Raw genomic sequence first — 20,954 nt, 5'->3', positions numbered from 1 at the left:
AATGCAGGGAAATCACTGCTTCACTTGGAAGGTGTGTCTGGGGCCTTGGGTACTGAGGAAGTAGGAAGTAAATGGGCAGGTATTACACTTCTTCAATTGCAAGGGAAGGTGCCATGAAGGTGTGGGGAGATGTTGGGGGGGAGTGGACCAAGGTATCCCAGAGGGAACGATCCCTGTGGAAAGCTGACATGGGAGGGTAGGGGAATACTTATCTGGTGGTGGCATCCTACTGGAAGTGGCTGAAATTAGCAGCTTATGATCCTCTGGATGCGAAAACTGGTGGAGTGGGAAGTGTGAACCAAGGAACCCTATTGGTGTTATGGGAGGGAAGGGGTGAGGGCAGAAATGCAGGAGGCTTATTGGATACAGCTAAGGGCCCCATCAAACACAGTGGTGGGGAATCCCTCAGTTGAGAAAAAAAGATACTGCCAAACCTGCTGAGATTTTGCACCAATTTATATTTTGCTTTGTTTCAGATATCCAGCATCCAGATAAAAACGAAAAGGACGCTAACTCTGATTTCTCTCCACAGATGCTGCCAGGCCTGCTGAGCTTCTCCAGCAATTTCTGCTTTTGCTCTACAATTCTATGTTTTATTTTTGATGTTACCATTGCACCACTTTAACATACCTTTGCTGTAATAAAACTTGCTAAGTAATACATAATACATTTTTATCGTTTCTTTCAAAATTGAGCTCATCTCCTGCCAAAGGTATCCTTTTCCACGTGGTATCAGTAACTTAGATGGCACAGTGGCACAGCAACAGGGACCCGGTTTTGATTCCAGCCTCGGGTGACTGTCTGTGTGGAGTTTGCACATTATTCCTGTGTCTGCGTGGGTTTCCTCTGGGTGCTCTGGTTTCCTCCCACAGAATGTGCAGGTTCAGGGACATCTAGGTTAGGTGCATTAGTTAGGGGTAAATGTAGAGTAGTAGGGTAGTGAAATGGGACTGGGTGGGTTACTCTTAGGAGGGTCAATGTGGACTTGTTGGGCCAAATGGCCTGTTTCCACACTGTAGGCATTCTATTCTATTCTAGACCAATTGTCATAAGGAGGAGGGATGGCAGTGAATTTACCCAAGGTATCCCAGATGGTCTGGGTGAACGTGACCCACAATGTACACCCCTGTTGGCCTAGGAACAGGATTCCCTCGTAAACCAGGAAATACTCCACAGGTTCCAACTTGCCTCAACCCAAGGTTAAAGTTCAGCTTTCAATCTGGCAATTTGCAGTGTTTCAGACTCAGTCAGTTCAACAATTTCAGCCTCTAACCTGGGCTTGTATTATGAGCTTCATCTCGGACAGTGGTCGCTCATTGCTGTGCCATTCACACCTCCTCTGGGCCCTGTCCCTTTGTCCCTTCTATCGTCGCGGTCTCCCATCTCACAAGACCAGGGGTCACACTGGGCTCTTCAACTCAATGTAAAGCATTCACAAGTGGTGCTCAGGAAGACACATCTGTGTTCTTTTATGACAGCAACTGACGGATAAATTTAGCACACCAGGGAATGTTACTGTGTTCCTGTTGGAAATAATGCATTGGGAATCTCTACGTCCACCTGAGGGGCTGCAGACAGAGCCTCAGTTTAATGTCACATCTGAATGATGGTATCACCAATCTCATACAGGAAGGGCAGTCCTACCAATGTTGCCTGTGCAAATCCACTGGGAGGAAAAACGCACCCACACCAGCATCTTCAACCAGGCCAACTTCCCCAACATCAAGGCACTGAACCCCCTCGATCTGCTGCAATAGGCCAGGCACGTTGTCCACATGACCAACACAAGACTCCCCAAGCTGGTGCTCTACTCCCAGTTCCGAAACAGCAGGCGAGCCCCAGGTGGGACAGAGGAAGCACCTCAGGGATGCCCACAAGGCCTCACTGGGCAAGTGCAATGTTCCCACAGAGACCTGGGAAACACTGCCCCAAGACCGTCCAAAGTGGGAGGGGAGCATCCGGGAAGGCGTTGAGCACCTTGAGACTTGCCGTTGAGAAAAAGTGGAATCCTGCACAAACAGCGTAAGGAATGCGTTGCCACACCTACACCTGACCCACTCCTTCCTGTGACCACCACCTGCCCCAAGTGTGATAGAGTCTGTGGAAGCCCCATGGATCTGTACAATTGCCTACAGACTCATCCTAAGAGTGGAAGAGAGTCATCCTCGTCTGTAGGGACCACCGATGATGATGACGATGCTTTATTTTCCCTGTGAAGAGTCACAGATGTACAGCACGGACACAGACCCTTCGGTCCAACTTATCCATGCTGACCAGATATCTAACCTAACCTAGTCCCATTTGTCAGCATTTGGCATATACCACTAAACCCTTCCTATTTATATACCCATCCAGATGGATTTTAAATGTGTAATTGTACCAGCCTCCTCCACTTCCTCTGGCAGGTAACTCCATACACAGACCACCCTCTGCGTGAAAAAGTTGCCTCTTAGGTCTCTTTTATATCTTTCCACTCTCACCCTAAACCTATGCCCTCTAGTTCTGGACTCCCCCACCCCACTGGTTTCAAAATATTAACTCAATCTCTCTCTCTCACAACAGACATTGCTGGACCTGGTGAATTTCTCCAGCATTCTCTGTGCTCGTTATGAAGAAAAACAAAATTGGCAAAAGAGATTTCAGCACTCAAAGGGTCAAGATGTAAAAAGGACCATGTTAAACTTGTCAACCAACTGCCTGCAGTGATCTAGAATTCTCTTCTGTATGCTTTAGGTATGTGGAAGGTTCGATCTGTTTCACTTTCAGTCCTGCAGAGAGCAGGCTTTACTATACAGCAATGTGGGGAGTAATTGATTGCTGTGGGAGTAATGTGCTGACAGACTGAAACCTGGCCCACGCAGCAGTCAATCCTAAGTGTGAGATGTTTCATCTCCAGGCAAGCATCCAAGTTGTCCCTGGTACCAAACAAAAACCATTACCAAGGGCATAAGTGATCAGCACCCACCACACGGATGGCAGCCAAGAAGAGCATCAATGCATTGTTTCTTCTCTTCGCTCACCATCCCTCCTTCTTTCTTTTCTCTTGCTCCTCCACCTCCTTTGTCCATTAGGAAAAAAAATTACATACCAGGCACTTGTGAGCTTGCAATTCCAGAACACGCTCAGGTCTGTGGGAGAGTTGGCAAGCTCATGTCCTGCACTTCCTACGTCTGTTACTGTGACTAGAATTCCTTTCTCGTGCCATATAATCACAACAATGTCACACACTCTCTTCCCCTTCCCCACACAGTCTGTTGTGAAAACTCTCTCCTTGTTTCACTCATCAGCAAACGTCACCTTTTAGAGAAAGACAACATCAATCGTTTTAATCCTCAAGCTACCCAAACCTAATCCCACTCTGCTGATCAGTTCCTATACAATGTCAAACTATTCTTTGATCAAGCAACTATCTAGTGAGTCGTGCACAGATGCAGCCAATCCTAACTCTCCCCAGTTATTGGAAACAAAACAGTTTATAAGTTAGTACTGTAAGTCTTAAAATATACCTCCTTGTTTCAGAGGGTGATGTGACAATGCTAGCAGGGTAGATGCTTTCAGCCAGAGAGATATTCAAGATTTTACAGCATCACTGAAGCTTAGGTTGCTGAAGGAGGCCATTCAGCCCATTTGTGCCTACACCGGCTCTTCAAAGGCGCATTGTTACAATGTACCAACTTCCTGCTTTCTCCCCATTCCCCCTCACTTTATTTTATCCAAATAATGGTCCAATACTCAACTGAATCCCTCAATCGATCCTGCCTCCATCATACTTCCAGGCCCTACCTGCTCACTGTGTGAATAGGATTTTCTCACATCATCATATTTATTTCGTTTGCAAATCACTTGTAATTTTCCCCTCACATTTCTTGTTCCTTTGACAAGGAGGAAGAGTTTCTCCTTACCCCCTGTCCTGCCTGCTTATGGTTTTGAAAACCCCCATTAGATCTCCTCTCAGCCTGCCTCCCGAAGGAGGATTGCCCTAAGATCTTCAATCTCTACTCGAGACCAAAGTTCCTCATTCCTGGAAGCATGCTTGTAAATCACATTTGCACTCACTCCCATGTGGTATCCTGAACTGTACGCAATCCTCCAGCTGAGATCTATCGTATAGACTTGAGTAATAGTTGATCTCATGCAAAAGTCGACCCCCTATTTTTGGCCAAATAACCTGGAATTTTCCTTAGATCTCGTGTAAAAGTTACCCTAGTTCTTCACAGATAACAGATCAATATTTAGGAGTCAGTGTACCAGCCGTCATGTCTCACTCCAGCTTTCCAGTTTGCTGATTGTTCTGCTCCGCACCTGGTCTTCCAGTCTGCTGGCTGTCGTGTGCTGCTCCAGGTTTTCAGAATTACCATAAATCTTTTTTTCTCTTCTTTATTTGTTTAGGGACCAATTGGGCTTCTGCTACTGATACGGTATGAATCTTTCAGCCTCTCAAAAATAGTTTCCATGTAACAGTCGACCCTATAAATTTAACCTTAAAAAGTAGTGAAAAAAAAATTAAGTATAATACAGAGTTACAAATCACACAACACCAGGTTACAGTCCAACAGGTTTAATTGGAAGCACTAGCTTTCGGAGTGTCAGGTGGTTGTGGAGGACACAATTGTAAGACACAGAACTTACAGCAAAAGTTTACAGTATGACGTAACTGAAATTATACATTGAAAAACACCCTTGATTGTATGTTAAGTCTCTCATCTGTGAGAATGACCCATACCCATAGGGAGGGCCTCAATCGGGACCTTGGGTTTATGTCACACTACAGGTGACCACCATTGCGCCACACACACACACACACACACACACACACACCATGAAAAAGTTGCCCCTTAGGTCTCTTTTATATCTTTCCCCTCTCACCCTAAACCTATGCCCTCTATTCTGGACTCCCCGACCCCAGGAAAAATACTTTGTCTATTTATCCTGTCCATGCACCTCATGATTTTATAAACCTCTATAAGGTCACCCCTCAGCCTCCGACACTTCAGGGTAAACAGCCCCAGCCTGTTCAGCCTCTGCCTATAGCTCAAATCCTCCAACCCTGGCAACATCCTTGGCAACATCCTTGTAAATCTTTTCTGAACCCTTTCAAGTTTCACAACATCTTTCTGATAGGAATTGTCACAATTAACTTGAGAATGTAATTTTTAAAAAATGTTTTGTGATTTACACATGAAAGAAGTGAAACTATCATGGTCATTCTAACAGACGAGAGACTTAGCAAACAACCAAGGTATTTTTCAATGTATAATTTCAGTTACATCACAGTCTGAACTTTTGATATAAATTCTGTGCCTTACAATTGTGTCCTCCACAACCACCTGTTGAAGGAGTGGCGCTCTGAAAGCTCGTGCTTCCAATTAAACCTGTTGGACTATAACCTGGTGTTGTGTGATTTCTAACTTTGTCCATCCCAGTCCAACACCGGCATCTCCAAATCAAGTATATACAGTAACAAGTGTCTTGTGTCTTATACAGGCTCAATATCACTTCCTTGCTCTTGTACTCTACACCCCTGTTAATTAAGCCAAGGATACCACATTTTACTTAGGGCTTTCTCTACCTGCCATCTCCACTGACCTGAGCATCTGTACACCCAGATCCTTCTGTTCTTGCACTCCCTTTAGATTTGTACCCAATTTTGAACATGCAAACACTCCTTATGTGAGCAGAGAGTAGCAGAACCACCCTATATACTGCAGCTATAATCACAGGAGACAGATCACAGTTAACAGCAGAATTATTTATCCCGTACAGCATCTTAGACTTCAAGACGGTGTTTTCAAAATTCATTAAAATATAAATAATAGAAACACACAACACAAGAGGAAGCTAGTTAGTCCATCATACTTTAGTAGCCTGGTGTCCTTAATCTTGTTGCGTTGCTGAAGAGTTTTTACAGAGTCTGAGGTAAAGAAAACACTAACTTTATTGAAGAAACATCTTACTGTGACTTCATCATACCATAGGGCTGTAAGAAATACCACCATTACATTATACTGCATCATTTCGACAATGAGAAATACCATCCCATTAGCAGTAACACTTAATTGGTGGAACATATCGGATTCTTAAGGGGCTTGACAGGGTAAATGCTGAGACGCTGTTTCCCCTCTTGGGGGGAGTGTGGGTTCAGGGGGCACAATCTCAGAGTAAACTGGCACCAAGGAGGAAATTCTTCTCTCAGAGGGTTGAAGGTCTTCGGAACTTGTTGCTGCAGACAGCTGTGGAGCTGCGCTCTTGTGTATAATTAAGTCTGAGATAGATGGTCTCTTAATCAGTAGGGGAAATCAAGGATTACAGGGAAAGGACAGGAAGGTGGACATGAGGCATCTCAGATCAACCATGATCGCACTGAGTAGTGGAGCAGGCTTGAGGGGCCAAATGGCCTACTCCTGTTCCTATTCCCCATGGTCTTAACCCCTAACACTACATGCATGAGGTTCTATGAGTGAATTACCTGATTAGGTCCACATCTTCCTGCTCTTTCTCCACAGCCCTCTGAGCTTTTCCTTTGCAAGCGTATACACAATTCCAGTTCACCGAAAAATAAATTCCACTGATCTCTTTAAGAGATGGGAGATGGTGGTGTAATGGGAATGTCACTGAGTTAGTAACCCAGAGGCCTGGCCAAATGCTCTAGGGATATGGATTTAAACCATTCACGACAACTGGTGGGATTTAAATTTAGGGGGTCACGGTGGCTCAGTGGTTAACACTGCTACCTCACAGCACCAGGGACCCGGATTCAATTCCCGCCTCAGGCAACTGTCTGTGTGAAGTTTGCAAATTCTCCCTGTGTCTGCGTGGGTGTCCTCTGGGTGCTCCGGTTTCCTCTCACAATCCAAAGATGTGCAGGCTAGGTGAATTGGCCATTCTAAATTGCCCATACTGTTAGGTACATTAATCAGGGGTAAGTGTAGGGAAACGGGTCTAGGTGAGTTACGCTTTGGAGGGTCGGTGTGGACTTGTTGGGCCGAAGGGCCTGTTTCCACCCTCTAGGGAATCTAATCTTTAATTCTTCTGCAGGTTATCTTAAATTCATGTCCTCCAGTTATTCACCTACCAAACAGCAGAAAATGGCTTGGGCCTGCCAACTGTTATCAAAACCATCCATGAAAGAATGTAATGCATTATTATTTACATCAACTCCATCACTCATAAGACTAATTATCTGAAGATCAACAAGACAAATTACAATGGACAAATCTGAGTGGGGATTGGAAAAATAACATGTACCGTAAAGTAACATTCTGCAGAGAGAGTCAAATGTTCTCATAGTTTGAGTTAATCACAGCAACCCATCAGATTTACAGCACAACAGACTGACTCCTCATATCTGGCCATCGGAATTCTGCATCTCAGCAACACATCTGACAGTGGGTCGAGAGTGTAGTGCTGGAAAAGCACAGCAAGTCAGGCAGCATCCGAGGGGCAGGAGAATCGATGTTTTGGGCATAAGCTCTTCATCAGGAACTGTATCAATTCCTGATGAAGAGCTTATGCCCGAAACGTCCATTCTCTTGCTCCTCGGATGCTGCCTGACCTGCTGTGCTTTTCCAGCACCACACTCTCGACTCTGATCTCCAGCAGCTGCAGTCCACACTTTCTTCTACCTGACACCAGGCATATACTGGTGTACCTACGAGGCAAGCAAGGAAACAAGCCCTATGGCACCAAGAAAGCCCTCAGGTCCCCATGAGCTTAGTCAGCTGGATAAAGTCGCCATAGTCCCAGAAGCTCTCTTGTTAGTGAGGGACAACTGATGGTGGTTTAATCCGAGGGTCACAAAACCTCAGGCGAGGGCGAAGGATGAAAAGGTTGGACATTCATGGTAACCTCAGACAGTGGCAAGATTTGACCCTGCGCTGTTGGCTTCATTCAATATTGCAAGCCAGCCAAATAGCCAACTGAGCTAACCGGCTCTTAGATGCCAAGCCAGCTAACCTATACTTCAGAACACTGTCGACAGTCTGGGTTCAATTAGGTAGACTTCGGACCTACCTTCTTCTCCTGCCCTTGAGTGTGGAAAGTAAAGGCAAACTACCGCTAGCACATTAATAAGTGTCAATAAAGCATCAGCTCAGGATAAAGCATCAGCAGACAACAAGCCAAAGAGCCAACTTTGTGCAGAGCAACACAGGGAACGGAATCTCCCCATTCAGGAGGTACACATGATACTGGCTGCAGCATTGAACCACACAGGAAACGAGAGTCTTCAGCTCGATTCCTGACCCGTGCCAGAGTATTGCTGAGAACCAGCATTTGCCCTCAGGGCAGCCAAGAGCATTGGAGCGGCAAGAGGCCATTCAGTCCCTCAACCTTTCTTCAGTCCAAATATATGCAGGTTAGGTGAATTGGCCATGCTAAATTGCCCCACAGTGTCTGGGAGAAGCAGGTTAGGTGGATTGGCCATGCTAAATTACCCCACAGTGTCTGGGAGAAGCAGGTTAGGTGGATTGGTCATGCTAAATTGCCCCATAGTATCTGGGGATGTGCAGGTTTGGTGGATTAACCATGGGAAATGCAGGGTGACAGGGATAGCGTGGGGTTGGGTCTGGGTGGGATGCTCTTTGGAGGGTCAGTGTGGAGTCTGTGGGCCGAATGGCCTGCTTACTCACTGTAGGAATGGTTTGATTCTATAAATATTTAAGCAGATCATTGTCTACTGTTTGGTTCCACAATTTCTTAACTAACAAAATGTATCGTGCTCAGTGTCCAAAACACCAACTGTCCCAGCATCTGTAGCCTTTTGACTAAAACGAGAGGACTCAGGGCTCCCATTCCTTACCATCAATAACTGACTCTTGGTAAAACGTGCAAGTGTGGGTGGCAGATGAGGGGCAGGACTGAGTTCAGCTTCATGTCGCCTGTAGCCAAAAAGCCTAGTCCACAATTGTTTACGTCCCACGTGAAGAGAGTGCAACGGTCCCCGAAAGTACGTACAAAGGTCACAAACCTGGATGCTAAGTAAGGGGCCCATGAGAATCAGTACTTCAGAGCATTTAGATATACTCATTGCCAGGAGGCAAAGGGGTTCGGAAAATTCCTAACACTAAAGCAACTGGAACTTCTTGATTTGTTTATTTACATCAAGGGGATCAGTGTACTGAACAACAACGTTACTCTTAGAGGATACCAGTCTAATTGCGCAGACAGAAAAGTTGCAGTCTGGTATCAGTGCAGTCATTACAGAATGGTACTATTTCTGAAATCTGCAAGATAACAGGCAAAACAGGATTTAACCCCTGGTGCTTGTTCTGCTGTACATTAAGAACGGGATGATCTGGTTATGGTGTCAACTCCAGCTTCCTGTCTGCACTCCACACCCCTCCATTTAGAATCCCTACAGTGCGGAAACTGGCCACTCAGCCCATCGAGTCTGCACCGCGCCTCCCAAAAGCATTCCACCCAGGTCCACCCCCCCATCCTCGTAAACACCATGGCCAACCCACCCAACGTGCACATCCCTGGACACTATGGGGCAATTTAGCATGGCCAATCCATCTAATCTGCACAGCTTTGGACTGTGGGAGAAAACCCACACAGACACGGGGAGAACGTGCAAACTTCACATGGACAGAGAGTTGCCCAAGGGTGGAATCAAACCCTGGTCCCTGGCGTTGTGAGGCAACAATGCTAACCACAACTGAGCCACTGTGCCACTTCCTAGTCCACTAATAACCTACTTTAACACTGCCTTGAATAAATTCAATGACCGAGCCTCCACTGAAGAGAATTCCACAGACTAATGGTCCCCTGAGAGGAAAGAAGTCTTCTAATTCAGTGAAGGATGAAGGGGGATCTGATTGAAACTTACAGAATACTAAAAGGCCTGGACAGAGTAGATGTTCCCACTGGTAGGAGAGACGATGAGGGCACAGCCTTACAGTAAAGGGAAGACCTTTTAGAATGGAGATAAGGAGAAACCTCTTCAGCCAGAGAGTGGTGAATCTATGGAATTCATTAACACAGAAAGCTGTGGAGGCCAGGTCATTGAGTATATTTAAAACAGAAATAGCAAAGCCCTTGATTTCCAAGGGGATCAAAGGTTATGTGGGGAAAGCAGGAAAATGGGATTGAAAATCCTACCAGCCAGGATTGAATGGTGGAGCAGAGTCGATGGGCCGAATGGCCTAATTTCTACTCCTGTGTCTTACGGTCTTAAATAGGGAGACCTCTTCTTCTTAAGCAGTGACCTCTTCTCCCAGTTTCCACCCTATTTGGTCCCCTCCAGATCTTATACGTTAATAATTAAGGGAGTCTGTGACATAGCAGTAACATGACTATACGAGTAATCCAGAGTCTCCAGTGTACTGCAGACATGAGTTCAAATCCCAGTGTAGTCAATAATGAAATATGAATTCAATAAAAATCTGCTCCTGAGTGCTTTTGTCTAAATCCCTCTACAGACTCTGTCTCTAACTCACTCTCTACTGGAGGTACATCAGGCCTGCTGATCAGAAGCTGCAGGTCTGGACAATGGGTTCAATATCCAGTCTGACTGAAAGCTGTAACATATTGCTGCTAATCTCAGCTCCGTTCAACCTTGGTAAGTTGCTCATTGAAAAAATAAGCTGAATGAATGAGACTGAAACTGCATTTTATTTCAGTGGAGAGTCAAAGACTATCTAACAATCAAAAGGAGCAAAACATTATGAAGCAATATCTGCAGTGACCTGACTGGTTTGGGATTACTAACTCTAGAGACAGTGCATCACTTTCTACCTAATTACATTGGCTCATTGCACTGAGTCAGATCTACTCATTGCTGATTTTGGACTGCAAAATATTACATTTTATAACAAAATCCTGAAAATACCGGGAATGTAAGCTGTATTAATTAGAGGTAATACAGTGACAGTAAAGAAGTAGGGACATAAATAACACAAGATTAGAAACAGAATTCACAGTGATTGAGTTGAAATGGATCAATCACACTAACAGGAACGCACCACTGATCACCAAACAGGAGAAAGGACTTGGAAAAATAATTCTAGAAGCAAAATGCAAACTGAGTAAAAGAACAAAGAATAATAATCGTGGGAGATTTTAACCACCCCCCCCAAGTAAAACAAGAACAAGAGGTGGTGAAAGGGGTAGATGAAATAATCTTTAAACAAACTGAACTGAACTCCTTTCTTACCTGGTTTGTAAAAATCCCAGCGAGAGAGAGACTGGATCACCGGTAAATCTGGAAAATGAACCAGATGGGAGAAGGGCTTCTCCAGGAGTATCTAGGCAATAGTGATCACAACATAATAAGCCTTGAGATAGTGACTGAGAAGAACATAACGTATGACAGAGACCAGAGTAATAAACCAGAATAGAGATGACTTTAAAATTTAAGAATACAACTCGAGGAAATAAACTGGAGAGTGCACGGACAAGAAACAGAACAGCAGTGAAAAACATCCAGAATTTACAAACTGATAAAAGGCAAACTACTTTGATGGAACCTACAGCGTGTGCTTCAGCGCTCAACATACTGAAACAGTTGAAGCCTCTGCTTCCCTGATGCAACTATTCCAACCTCCTTGCATCAATTTCTGACAGGTTCTGTACTGAGCGCAACTGCCCTAACATTCTGTAAACACTATACCCCATGTCAATCTGTTATTGCGATGTTATCATATTCCTTTGACATCAAGTGGATTCTGCAGCGTGGATACAGATCTGATTATTGAGAAGTTTTCGTGATTTTACCACATTAAACCAAAAGGGACTGGGGCTGAAGTAGAGGAAGTGCTGGGGAAGCTCAGCAGGTCTGACAGCATCAATGGATAGAGAAAAGAGTTAATATTTTGGGTTCGATAATGATACTTGTTCCGAATAAGAGTCATACTTCCAAAGACTCATAGCTCAGAAGAGGAGTTATTCTGGTCATGAACATAAACTATTTTTTCCTCCACAGCTGCTCCAGCACTTTCTGTCTTTATTTCAAATTCCCAGCATCCAAAGTAATTAGCTTGTAATCCAAGCTAACCCTGATTAGACGATAATGAAATATCCTTCTCTGGATTCCTTCCTGATGCTTCTGACCTACTTCTATTGTAACGCACTTAGGTGATACAGATGATGAGCAAAACATACACTGGAGCATTTTTAAAAACAGTCACATTTAACTTGTTTCAATACAGCTAATACAGTTAACATCTTAGCACAATATTAAACATTATGTGGTGACTGCTGTGTACAAAGATATAGAGTAAAAAACAAACATACCTGGCATATTACTATTCAGCAGCTTAATAATAGTGGCTCCCACACCTGACCCCACTTTCTTTCTCAGCTTGACTATAATAATATTCTAGTCAAATCGACATCAACAACTTGAACAAAGGCTGAGCAAGACTTTTTCAAGTTTCAACCACAGTGGCACTTCCCTAATCACTCATCCCAAACCTCAGGCCCTCTCGCATTAACCCTGAAATCCCAGCATTTTCATAGCTCTGCTGACTTGTATGAATGCATTAACGTTTAGCAACAACCACAAATTCATACCTACCCCCTAACCCGTGTTCGTTCACTACGAACCCATTATACCAATCTGCTTCTTGGAACTATTGACCTCAAATGCACCATGTGAGGTGCCGGTGTCAGACTGGGGTGGACGAGGTCAGAAGTCCCGTGACACCAGGTTATAGTCCAACAGGTTTATTTGAAATCACAAGCTTTTGGAGTGCTGCTTCTTTGTCAGATGAAGTGCCGTTTCACCTGACAAAGAAGCAGTGCTCCGAAAGCTTGCGATTTCAAATAAACCTGTTGGACTATAACCTGGTGTCATTTGACTTCTGACTCAAGTGCACAGGTTAGCTCCCTGCCCTCTACAAATCTGGCTCCACTGGGTTCTTCCTAATGGCAGAATGTGGTTCTTCACCCAGTCAGCCCCCTGACAGCAGCAACCAGTTCTTCATCAGATCAATCCCTGACTGCAGGCATCAAGTTCCCATCCAACTGAAGCCTACCTGACGATAAGGCTCACGCAAAGTGAAAGCTAGGGAGAGAAGTGAACTTGCAGCTGACAAGGAGCTTCTGTTAATGAGTTAAAGACCTCATGCTCGTGCATTAGGCATGCTCATGTGACACAGTCACCACTAACTTCCTTTTTATGAAGTGCTTCAAGACGTTTCAACATGTTATTTAAACACAAACTTTCTTTCATATACATTAACAATTATTTCAATACAATCAATAACCGATATCTCCAATCTTATTCTCTTCTGGTTAATAAGCAGGCTGTGTGCATTTATTGCAAACAAACTTTGATGAAGGCAGCCAACATCAAAGAACCTCCCCCAAGGCGGTAATGCTCTCCAACCTCTTCCATCAGGCACAAGGCACAGAAGCTTGATTAAAGGCACCAACAGGTTCAAGAACAGCTTCTTCCTTGCTGTTATTAGACTGATGAAGGGACTCTCTAACTTCAAATAAAGTTGATCTTGCTCGTGATCTTCTTTGTGCACCTCCTGAGCAGTGTAACCTGTATGTCTTGCTCTGTCTAAGCACCCTTTGATCTCTTATGTCCTTGTCTTGCTATGATTTGCCTGTACTGCTCGCAAAACAAAGCCTTTCACTGTACTGAGGTACATGTGACAACAATAGATCACATCAAATCAAACTGTAAAGTCAATACTCTTAATAATTACCCATACGCTAGTTCCATCCACCATGACTTTGATAAGGTCGTTCTTCCATCTCTCTTTATTCTCAATTTGTGGAAATCAACATTCAGGTTGCAAACTTTCAATTTAAGCCATTCTTTCCCAGGAGCACAAGTTTATGGAGCTCTTGCCCTCAACAGACTTTCCTCAAGTTTCAAAAGCTTTTAAGACGACAAACTTGCCACCGCTGTAGCTTTCTGACTGTGCATTATTTCATCTTATTATTCTTTGGCAGCTTCTCCCAGCTCTCAAAAATGAATTTTAAAATGCTGTTGAAGCATAGTAGTTTTATTGCTGACCGTGGGAGACACCTCAATACAGTGCCAAATTGCACAAGATAGCCATCTCCAGTTCAATGCAGACAGTCGCTTGCACTGGTGTTTTAAAAAATTCTCAAGGTCAAGGACCAGGCTCGCAGGAAAGTAGTCTGACACAGAACAAACAGCCAAGAGGCGAGTCTGCTAGAATATAAGTGTTTTATTCCCCGCAGCTGTGGGAGTCGGTTGGTTTGTAGTAGATGTCCGTGTTGATTCGGTCGCCTGAGGTAGAAATAGATAGGTCGAGGAAGGGGAGGGAGGAATCTGGGACTGTCCAGGTGAATTTGAGGTCGGGGTGGAAGGTGTTGGTGAAGTGGATGAACTGTTCAACCTCCTCGTGGGAGCACGAGGCGGCGCTGATACAGTCATCGATGTAGCGGAGGAAAAGGTGGGGGGGTGGGGCCAGTGTAGTTGCGGAAGATGGACTGTTCCACATATCCTACGAAGAGGCAGGCATAGCTGGGGCCCATGCAGGTGCCCATGGCTACTCCTCTTGTTTGGAGGAAGTGGGAGGATTGGAAAGAGAAGTTGTTCAGGGTGAGGACCAGTTCAGACAGTCTAAGGAGGGTGTCAGTGGAAGGGTACTGGTTGGGACGGCGGGAAAGGAAGAAGCGGAGGGCTTTGAATCCTTCGTGAAGGGGGATGGAGGTGTACAGGGACTGGATGTCCATGGTGAAGATAAGGCGTTGGGGACCGGGGAAGCGAAAATCATGGAGGAGGTGGAGGGCATGGGTGGTGTCCCGAACGTAGGTGGGGAGTTCTTGGACTAAGGGGGACTGGACCGTGTCAAGGTGTTTTAAAAAATTCTCAAGGTCAGGTTCGTAGGAGAGTAGTCTGACACAGAACAAACGACCAAGAGGCGAGTCTGCTAGAATATGGGCATTTTATTCCCCGCAGCGTCGCCACAACCAGGTCTCATACAACAGGTCTGGCTTATACTCACTCTACATGTTACCGGAACTGGGAGCCGTCAGTTCTCGTAGAGCGGTTGCCAACAACCCACGCTCGGCGGTTAAACGTAACCCCGGAGCAGACTCCCCGTCTGGGTTATACTCCCTCTACATGTTACCGGAGCAGGCCAAGGTAAAAAAACACATTCCATTCTGGTTACATACAGATAAGAAGATTCACACGGGGAGGTGTGTAATAAGATTCACACGGGACTCAGCAACACCTCCATTCCGGTTAGATTCACACATGTATTGGGACATAATTTTTAACCGTTTCACCACAACTGGTTATGCTCACGTCATGAGAAATACAAACAGTCAAATACAGGAGGACCGTGGGAGACACCTCAATACAGTGCCAAATTGCACAAGATAGCCATCTCCAGTTCAATGCAGACAGTCGCTTGCACTGGTTATGCTCACGTCATGAGAAATACAAACAGTCAAATACAGGAGTCAACTATGCTACCGGTAATGGATGGTATCACCACTTCTCTTGTACAAACCTTTTCCCAGACCAGTTTGGATGGCAAAGTTTGAGGTTTGGCAGTTCTGCAGAATACAAAACTGAACTGCGGCTGTGGGTGTACAAGTTAAAAAACAGTTACAGCAGAGAAAATGCCCATCAGATTTGCAGAAACTGTTGGCTTGAGCAATTTAACATTAAATCTGACTGCTCCGATTTATCCCCACAGCCGTGTTCACTATTCTGTTTCAAGCAGTTAGTTCATTTTTTCTTCAGATGGACAATGGTCAATGCTTCGCCCAGCCCCTGTCCCAAAGTATTACAGTATTACATTTCATTCTACTTTTCAAAAAAATCTACCAGCTTCTGTATCTTCATTCAAAACAAAAACATTTTCATTTGATACGCAATTTGCTCCTTTAAGCTTTTGATGCAGTATCCTATTGGGCTCAAGATCACTTTTTAGCTGGTTCCCTGCCTGTCAAAGACCCTGTGAATTTCCTGTTTTCCTTGTTGGTGGAATATCAGCGTCATTTTATCATTCATCCCAAATTACCTAGAGGGTAGTTGGAACAGTACACCACAGTTCAAGCCCTTCAGCCCTTGATATTGTGCCGACTTTTTATCCTACTCTAAGATCAGACTAACCTACATTTTACTATCAGCCATGTGCCTATCCAAGAGTCGCTTAAATGTCCCAAATGTATCTGACTCTACTACCACCACTGGCAGTGCATTCCACACACCTACCACTCTCCGTGTAAAGAACCAACCTCTGACAGTTAGGAGTTAGCTATGTGGGTCATGCAGTCACCTGTAGGCCACTCTAGGTCAAGGACAGCAGATTTCATTCCCTAATGGGCATCCGTGAAGCAGTTGGGGTTCCTATGTCAACAGCAGGCCATTAAGTTGACATTTTAATTCCAGATTTCATTGTATTCCGATTTCACCATCTACCACAGTGGGACTTAAACCCATGTGCCCAGAACATTTATCTGGGGCTCTGCATTATTAGTGCAGTGATACTACAGCGCAATTCCCCACATGTATTCATCAACAATTCCTTCATCAGAACTATATTTGAATCTATTTAAAGTCAATTCTTGCCAGTAAGTTGTTCAGCTTGCCTAACTGAGTGTTACCCTCAGATTTGAAGGCATTTCTCATTAAAGCCAAGTTAGAAAAGGCTTTTTCGAAATAAGACTGGGGTTTTTGAGATTGCTTGAAAAGTTCCGCTGAGTACACAAGTCCACAAGTAAATGGAAAGCACCCAGCAGGACAGTGAATATGGTAGCAACCCAACTACAAAATGGCTCCACAAAGATGGATCTCCAGAGGTTAAAACCAGTCTACTGCAGAAGAGGACTTTAGATTAGATTCCCTACAATGTGGAAGCAGGCCCTTCGGCCCAACCAGTCCACACCAACCCTCCGAAGAGTAACCCACCCAGACCCATTTCCCTTTGACTAATGCACCTAACACTATGAGCAATTTAGCATGGCCAATTCACCTGATTTGCACATCTTTGGACCGTGGGAGGAAACTGGAGCACCCGGAGAAAACCCACGCAGATATGGGGAGAATTTAGTCTTGTGTTTTAATAAAGAACACCACCTGAGTGGTTAGAGGACAACTGTGCTACCTTACCCTTAACAGGCACGTAAGCATTATGGTGTGAAAGTGTTCCCCATAATACCAGGTTATCGATATGTTAATTGCTGCACTTTTTGCAGAGTCAAATTGATTAACCGTCTTTCCAGAACTAAAGAGAAAATTGGGATAGTTATCTTTCTTGACATCCCAAAGCACTTGACCACGAATGAAGTATACTGGAAGTGTAGTCACTGTTGTAATGCAGGGAAATACAGCAGCCAATCTGCACGTAACAAACTCCCACGGGAAAAAAAATGTCGATAAATAATCAACTAATCGCATCTAATGATATTGGTTAAGAGTGATGTGTTAGCCAGGCACTATGAAAACTCCCTTTTTTTAATTCAGTCATATGATGTGGGCATCATCGGCCATGTCAGCGTTTATTGCCCATCCCTAATTGCCCTCGGGGGCAGTTAAGAGTCAACCACATCACTGTGGGTCTGGAGTCACACGTCGGCCAAACCAGTTAAGGGTGGCAGATTTCTTTCCCTCAAGGAGGCTAGTAATCAGATGGGTTTTTCCAACAATCAACAATGGATTCATAGTCATCATCAGGCTCTTAATTCCAGATTCTTTTTTTTTGGATTCAAATTCCATCAGCTACTGTGACGGGATTCGAACGCAGATCCCCAGGACATTACTGGATTAATAATCCAGCGATAATACCACTAAGCCACCATCTCTCCCAACCCCCCCTATGCTCTTCAAAAAGAATCCTGAGATCTCTTACAGCCACTCAAGGGAGCAGACCAGACCTTGGTTTAATGCCACTTTTGAAAGCGAGCACCTTTAACAGTTCATCACAGAGATAATTGGGCAGCATGGTGGCTCAGTGGTAAGCACTGCTGCCTCACAGCACTAGGGTCCCAGGCTTGATTCCAGCCTCAGGGGACTGTCTGTGTGGAATTTGCATGTTCTCCCCGTGTCTGCGTAGGTTTCCTCCGGGTGCTCTGGTTTCCTCCCACAGTCCAAAGGTGTGCAGGTAAGGTGAATTGCCCATGCTAAATTGCCCATAGTGTTAGGTGCATTAGTCAGAGGGAAATGGGTCTGGGTGGTTTACTCTTCGGATGATTGGTGTGGACTTGTTGGGCCGAAGGGCCTGTTTCCACATTTTAGGGAATCTAATCTAATCTTAATAAATGTGCTGCTATCCTGACCTTCTGCCTCAAAGTCCAGAGGGCTGCCAACTCAGCCAAGTTTTTCAACTGCAGAAGTTGCAGAGTTCCATTCAATTAAAAAAAATCATTTATTTTTACACTTCTAGAACAGGAGCCCTACTTTAGCAAAATGCTCACTCAAGTGATTGAAGCCATTATACAGAGCAGATATTGGTAAAATGCCAAAGGTGCCCTGACATCCACTGTTCTCTATGAAGTGAGCCAAGTTGTTAATTGTTGGGTTTAAGTGGAAGTCATGTGTTCCATTCCCACGATGCCTGGCAACTTCAATTCCAAAACTTCAAATGCCAAATGAAGCCTCACGTACGTGATCCCTCAACAAACATCAATCCCAGCCAAATTCGATCTCCCGGGGTGAAGTGGTTCACACTGTTAATCTGAGAGAGGCTGAGAGCTCCAGGACTGAATCATATGAACCAGATCCTGATGAGTTTAAAACCACTGATGAATGATGGAATGTGCCCATCTGATTCTGACAACATTTAGGAAATACAAACGCAGAAATCTGAACATAGACTGGTGTAGTTGTTCACTGCCATGTTCCGGAGGTGTGGAGTTTCCTCCACTTTCTCAGATTCTGCATGAATCTATATAAGATTCTGTTAACTCATTTTTTAGATTAGAACCAGTCTAAACAGTATGGCACACAGGGGCTAACAACTTGAACATCTTATCTGGGCTGACACCAATTGTTAAAATTAACTTGAGAATGTCACTTATTAAAAAAAGTTCTGTAATTTACATATGAAAGAAGTGCAACTAACATGGTCACTCTAACAGATTAGAGACTTAACAAACAATCAAGGTATTTTTCAATGTAGAATTTCAGTTACATCACACTGTAAACTTTTGCTGTAAATTCTATGTCTTACAATTGTGTCCTCCACAACCACCTGATGAAGGAGCAGCGCTCCGAAAGCTAGTGCCTTCCAATTAAACCTGTTGGACGATAACTTGGTGCTGCGTGATTTTTAATTTTGTACACCCCAGTCCAACACCAGCATCTCCAAATCATTCTCAGATTCTCTATTCCTTCCTGTTCTACCTGTGAAAAATCTGTTGTAAATATGCACACATCTGCTGGGCACTTCATTCACCCTCATGATACCTGTCATTTAATCATTTTGTACTCTCAGCCCACTTACCTCCTTATTAACTGTTCATCTGGACCATAGAACCCCTACGTTGCAGATAGAGTGCCCATTAGCTCTGCATCGACCCTCTAAAAAGCATCCCATCCAGACATACCCAATCCCCTTCACCCCACATTTCCCAAGTCCAATCCACCTCACGTGCACATCCCTGGACACTATGGGTAATTTTGCAAGGTCAATCTACCTAGCCTGCACATCCCTGGACATTCTGGGCAATTTTGCACTGCCAAGCACATTAACCTGCACATCTGTGGGAGGAACCAGAGTACCCAAAGAAAACCCACACAGACACAGGGAGAACATGCAAACTCCTCACAGACAGACAGTCACCCAAGGCTGGAATCGAACCTAGGTTCCTGGCGTTCAGAAGCAGCTGTGCTAACCACTGTGCTACCCATTTTCCCTTTCTAATCAAAACTGACCTGGAAATGTAACCCTTTGTGTTTCTCTGTCCACAGATTTTGTCCGACTGCTTGAGAGTTTCTACCAACTTCTCTTTAAACACCAAAATTAAAGTCTTACCCTTTACTCTGATAAATATCAATACAGTTGCAGTGTTGAACTTGACACTATCTGGGTCTGCTCCCTCCCCAGGGAGCTCTAGTGTAGAATAGTCCCAAGTGCTCACCTGCCTGCTGCACAACTTCAGGCTGCGATCACATAGTGTGCTGGAGGCGGAACAGCAATTGAGATGGTCTGAGGGAGTGAAACCTGACCAAATGAGAGAGACAGCAACATGAAGGTATGTTGATGGAGGAGATGAAATATTTCGGCCAATGCTAATCTGAAACAGAAACACTGGTATGAAGTGGTAGAACCAAATAGCTGTCTCAGTGCTGCAAAACTCCAATCTGTGTAGCAAAATTTACAGAAACATTATAAATAGGTGGAGAATTAGGTCACTTGGCCTCTCAACCACCTTCTGTTAGCCAATAAAATCAAGACCAATGTGATCTTCACTTTCCTGCTGGTCCCCCATAACCGAGACCCCATTATCCATCAGCAATCTGTCAAACTCAGCCTTGAGTGTATTTACTGTTCTTGCCACCATCAATCTCTGTGGAAAAGGAGTCCAAACTAGCAAACCTCAATGACAAATTCCTTCTTATTTGAATCGATGTGAAAATTGAGACCTTCGTGCACCCAATTTCCAAAGACACTTGGCCCTTGAAACCTGTTCAACCACTCAATAAGATCATGGCTAATTTAGTTGCGCCTTCAAATTCACATTCCGGCCTATCCAGTCATAATCCTTGTGGGTCAAGTATCTACCTACCTCGGCCTTACAAATGTTTCATAGCTCTATCACCACCACACTCTGGGATCAAACTTCCACAGGCTTATGATGCTCGGAGTAGAAAATAAATTTGCCTTCTGGAATGCTGACCCCCACATACCCCTGGACCTGGAACGCTGACCCTCCACCTCCACACCCCCCTCCTTCCCACCCACCCCCCAACGGATATGGAACGCTGACCCCCACCTGCCCCCCAACCCCCAGATCTGGTACCACCATCCTACTGATCCTACTCATTCTCCAGCCCCCCCCCCCACCCGCATCCG

General features: G+C 44.6%; 1 protein-coding gene across 6 annotated transcripts in view; it reads right to left on the bottom strand.

The window, feature by feature from the left end:
* st6galnac6 (ST6 (alpha-N-acetyl-neuraminyl-2,3-beta-galactosyl-1,3)-N-acetylgalactosaminide alpha-2,6-sialyltransferase 6) overlaps positions 1–20,954 on the bottom strand; it is a 43,598-nt gene that overhangs the window by 21,001 nt on the left and 1,643 nt on the right. Inside the window, exons 2-3 of one of the 6 annotated variants that reach the window (XM_043720451.1) lie at positions 20,020–20,175; positions 11,153–11,243 (exon numbers count right to left, since the gene is read on the bottom strand). The gene's annotated coding sequence lies outside the window, so the exon portion shown is untranslated. Of the gene's footprint in view, positions 1–4,248; positions 4,481–11,152; positions 11,244–20,019; positions 20,176–20,954 lie in introns of all 6 variants that reach the window. The other 5 variants (XM_043720456.1, XM_043720453.1, XM_043720455.1 and 2 more) reach the window with 5 other exon arrangements.

The sequence above is a fragment of the Chiloscyllium plagiosum genome, chromosome 30 (genome assembly GCF_004010195.1).
Source record: "Chiloscyllium plagiosum isolate BGI_BamShark_2017 chromosome 30, ASM401019v2, whole genome shotgun sequence".
NCBI lineage: Eukaryota > Metazoa > Chordata > Chondrichthyes > Orectolobiformes > Hemiscylliidae > Chiloscyllium > Chiloscyllium plagiosum.
The sequence above is the reverse complement of the archived record's forward strand: the minus strand, read 5'-3'. Positions and strand labels throughout refer to the sequence as shown.